The sequence below is a fragment of the Heteronotia binoei genome, chromosome 3, assembly GCF_032191835.1.
Source record: "Heteronotia binoei isolate CCM8104 ecotype False Entrance Well chromosome 3, APGP_CSIRO_Hbin_v1, whole genome shotgun sequence".
Taxonomy (NCBI): domain Eukaryota; kingdom Metazoa; phylum Chordata; class Lepidosauria; order Squamata; family Gekkonidae; genus Heteronotia; species Heteronotia binoei.
In genome coordinates this window covers 100,580,985-100,585,905 of record NC_083225.1, presented here as the reverse complement: position 1 = coordinate 100,585,905, position 4,921 = coordinate 100,580,985, and positions in this window count along the sequence as shown.

Below are 4,921 nucleotides of genomic sequence, written 5' to 3'. Positions count from 1 at the left end.
TCAGGGTCCTCCATCTTCATAATTTCGGAGGAGACTCTTAGCAAACTGTACCCCAATGGTTATCCACGCCTGCGGCCACCTGGGTTCATACTGCAGGACTTCCAGAAGAACCCCGTCCAGGTTAAAGGGTGGGCTCGGGTCAGGGTACAGTTTCAGCACTTTGAGGGGATGCTGGACATACTGGTGGTGACTCGTCAACTCACCACCCTACTGGGCCTAGTCTGGTTCAAACCACTTGGAATCAAGATTGGCAGGGTAAACCAGCTACAGCCTCAACATTTTGAACACATGTGCCGGGAATTCCCTGAAGTGTTTGACAGGGCACTTGGCTGTTACAAGGGGCCACCAATTTTGCTCCAACTCAACAAAGCAATCCAGCTCATAAGGCTATAGGCAGGTGCTTCCCGTTTGCGCTAAAACCCAAGATCAAGGCCAAACTGGACCGCCTTGTGGCCCAAGGGGTCTTAGAGCACTGCCTGGGAGACACCCATCGTCACTCCAGTTAAGCCTAATAGGGATGTCCACATATGCGCAGAATATGTGCATGATCAATAAGACCCTCCAAGATCACACGTAACCGGTACCGGTAGCCAGCCACATCTTATCATCCTTGGCCAGCTCTAAAATTTTCAGGAAGCTAGACTTAGCCAAAGCGTACCAGCAGCTCCTGGTGGACAAGCAGATTGCAGAGGCCCAGACTATCGTTACCCACCGGGGGGCTTTCAAGGTTTGGCGATTACAATTTGGGGTTAGCATAGCTCCAGAGATTTTTCAAAACCTTATGGACTCTCTCCTCAAAGGGATTCCCAGAGTACAGCCATTCTTCGATGACGTTCTGATCATAGTCCCCAACATTGTAGAATTCAGCATCTGCCTCTGCGAGGTCCTGCGTCAGTTCCAGACTGTGGGGCTCAAGGTGAAGCAACAGAAGTGTTCCCTAGGGATCCCCAGGTTGGAGTTTCTGGGATTTGCGGTTGACGCCGTGGGAATCCACCCGACCTACACCAAAACCAGGGCGATAGTCCAAGTTCCAGCTCTCCTGCAAGATGGAGCTCCAGGCTTTCTTGGCGCTCCTGAACTTTTATCAATCATTTCTGCCCCACAAAGCAGCCCTTGCAGAATCCCTACATGAGCTATTTGATAAAAATGCCCCGAGGGTGGGGGGTGGGGGGTGAAGCAGGCCACCACATTCCAGGCGATCAAGGACATTCTGGTCTCGAGTATCACTGGTATACAATTTTGAATATGCCACTATTGTGCCAGAATTTAAAGCCATTGTTGCAGGAAATGGATTAGCCTTATTGAATGCTCATCTTTGATCCTTTTAACAGAATTTATGAGTGCTCATGAAGCAGAAAACTAATGCAGGTCTTCTTGACAAGAATGGAAAAAACTGAGGAAATAAAACCATTTCTAAAAAAATCTGCCATGAAAACATGACAGCAACGTCACCTCAGAGTTGAAAATGACTGGTGCTTACACAGGGGACTACCTTTACCTTTAAAAGAGGGTGGTGTAGCCAGTGTGGTGTAGCAGCTAAGAGAGGTGGACTCTAATTCACAGAACCACGTGAAGCCTGCTGGGTGATGATGGGCCAGTCACAGTTCTCTCAGATATGTTCTCTCAGAACTCTCTCAGCCCCACTTACTTAATAAGGTGACTGCTGTGGAGAGAGGAAGGGATTGTAAAGCTGCTTTGAGACTCCTTAAGGTAGATAAAAGATAAAAAACAGTTCTTCTTCATGTATACGCTGGTGTGTCATCATTAGGGGCTGCACAAGCATATTACAGTGGCGGTACCAGAAGATTTGCATTTTACCAGCTATGCATTTAGCCTTGCTATATTTCAAACCGCAATATGTGAAAACTTGAAAGAAGATATAGGCCCCTTGTAACTAGAGAAAGAAATGTTCAGTCATCTGAGGAATGGTATTGTCTATACAACCTCTATACAACAATTAATATAGGTTCATCCAGCCAACAAAGCATTTCATCCCACTAATTCCATGGCTGGTTCAGATGTAGCTCAAAACTATGACTTTTTAAAAAAACCAATGGTTTATTTATACAACCAAGATTCAGCTTGCAGATGATTGCTCCTAGTTTGTTGTAATCCACTCTGAGGCCACTTGTGGGATAGGGTGGGCTATAAATTAACAAAAATAAATAAAATAAATACTCAAATCTTGGTTTGTCTCGGCAAATGCTGATTTCATTGTCTTTCCTCTGTCTAGGCAGCAGGAGGCTGAAGTTGTTTCCTTATTTGTAGTTCCTTATTCATTCCTTATTCGTGAATTCAACCAAAAACACTGAAGAAAGTTTGAAAGCTCTGAACCCCAAAATAAGGTCTGGACTGTGGGAATTATGCATCTGTTCTGAATGTCCTTTGCAATGTTCCAAAATTCCAGTAATTATAGGGTTAACACTGTGCCTCATTCCCTATTGTCTGCATGACCTAGGACAGGGGTGACCAACGGTAGCTCTCCAGATATTTTTTGCCTACAACTCCCATCAGCCCCAGTCATTAGCCATGCTGACTGGGGCTGATGGGAGTTGTAGGCAAAAAAAAAAACATATGGAGAGCTACCGTTGGCCACCCCTGACCTAGGAAGAAGATCCTGGCTGCTGTCAATCAAGATCTAGAAGCAGGAAAATTTCTTTGTTTGTTTGGTCAGTTAGTCAAGTGACTTCCTTTGTTCAGGCACAGAGCAGAGGGCATGGTTTTTGCCATCAATCTGGTAGCTTATAGCATGGATTGTTTTTAGGGTTGCCAAGTCCAATTCAAGAAATATCTGGGGACTTTGGGGGTGGAGCCAGGAGACTTTGGGGGTGGAGCCAGGAGACTTTGGGGCGGAGCCAGGAACAAGAGTGTGACAAGCATAATTGAACTCCAAGAGAGTTCTGGCCATCACATTTAAAGGGACAGCACACCTTTTTAAATGTCTTCCTTCCATAGGAAATAATGAAGGATAAGGGCACCTTCTTTTGGGGCTCATAGAATTGGACCCCCTGGTCCAATCGTTTTGAAATTTGGGGGATACTTTGGGGAGAGGCACTAGATACTATATTGAAAATTTGGTGCCTCTACCTCAAAAAACAGCTCCCCCAGAGCCCCCGAAACCTCCAGATCAATTCCCCATTATACCCTATGAGAAGACGTTTCCCTCTCCACCCCCCTCCCCCCGCCCCCCCCCCCTTTCTGGGAAATCTGATGCAGGAGACAGAACTCACTCACCTCCGGTGGTGCAAAGGCACATGGTCCTTTGGGGGCGTGGCTGGGCTCCCCTCCCTTCACAGGCCAGCTGACTGGGGGCGGGAAGCAGCCTGAGAAAACGGAAGAGCTCTGGCTGCTGCGATCGGGGCTGGGTGCGAAGGGCTGCCGTTCTCCTCCTCCCCTCCCCCCCCGCTTTCCCTTTTATGGCCAGCGGGGGGAGGAGGCTCCAAATCGGGAGTCTCCAGGCCTACCGGGGGATTTGGGACCCCTAATTGTTTTTGGTTTTTGAACTCTAAATGACTTTTAAAATTTGGATCGCTTTGAGAGCGTTTGGAAAGCAATAGGCAAAAGCTGCAATGTTGGTTTAAAATGACGCCTTTTTTTCTCTGGCCATTACAGAGAGCGTTCTGACTTAAGCATTGAATTCAGATTGTCTCGATCTGAAAACGCTGCTACTTTGTCAGGAACTGCCTCAGATGTGCTGAAGAGATTTTTGAAGTCTTTTACCCTTTTTCTGTGGATTATGTTGGAGACCTTGGAAGAGCCCTGCTACAGCCACATGCGCACCACGCCGCCTTTTCTCTCCAGTGAAAAAGGAAGAATCTTTAACCCTGCCCTGCCTGATTGCTGTAAAAAATGTCAAGCCCAGACAGAGGATCCACTGGATCTTCTGTTTCCACGTCTGCAGGAGCAGCCACTGTAAATCTTGGTTTTGGGACCGTAACAACCCCCCAATGATAGGATTTAGCACCCTCAAGTTAACTAAAAATAATTTCTCATTCTGGCTCTTGCTCCTAACACAAAGACCTGAAATTTATGGAGCTGAACTAACTCTGTCTGCAGAATGCCCTGATAATGAGCCAGAAAAATCTTTTAAACAGGTAGATGGATTTGCTAAAACTCTCATCTTGGAGTCTATTGCACCATATGAAATTCCTGAATTGCATACCCTTAAAACTACAAAACAAAAAATTGAATGCCTTAAAAGTAAATATAATCAAACTCCCTTCAGTACTATTCATGATTTAAAGGGCAAAATATTTGATTTTCAAGTGCAAGAAGGGAAGAATATGACTAAACGTCTGAAGGAACTTATGTGCATGCAATCCAAACCCTTATGTGCATGCAACCAGAAACCCTTGAAAGTTCATGGTGTGGGTGAGATAAAAATGAAATTGCTTACCACTGATGGAGATTTAATGCCAGTAAGACTGAAAAATGTGACTTATGCACCTGAATTAATTGAGAATTTACTTTCAAGCCAAGTGCTTATAAGAAATGATTATACAGTATATCTCGATAAAGGAGATGATGGTGAAATTATTAAGAATTCTGGAACTAGTTTTAAACTTGATGAAAGAAATGGAGCTGCTTATATTATGGATTTAAGTGAAAGGTCAGATGTTGTTGATGCTGTGGAAAAGACTGTTTGCCAGACTGAAGGCAGAAAGTGTGATCATAGGAGATGTGTTTATTCTTGGCATGTAAATTTAACACACAGAAGCATGCAGTGTTGAAAAGTTGCTGAAGGATTGTGGACTTGATGTTGTGCATTGTGATAAATCCAAGGAAAGATGTGATGTTTGTCTGAGAGCAAAGGAAACCGCACCTTGTTTCAGTGGAAAAGGCAGTGTGCATAATGAAAGGTTTTTGGAAACAATTTTCAGTGACATTGTTGGGCCCATAACAGCTTCGAATGAGAAAATTA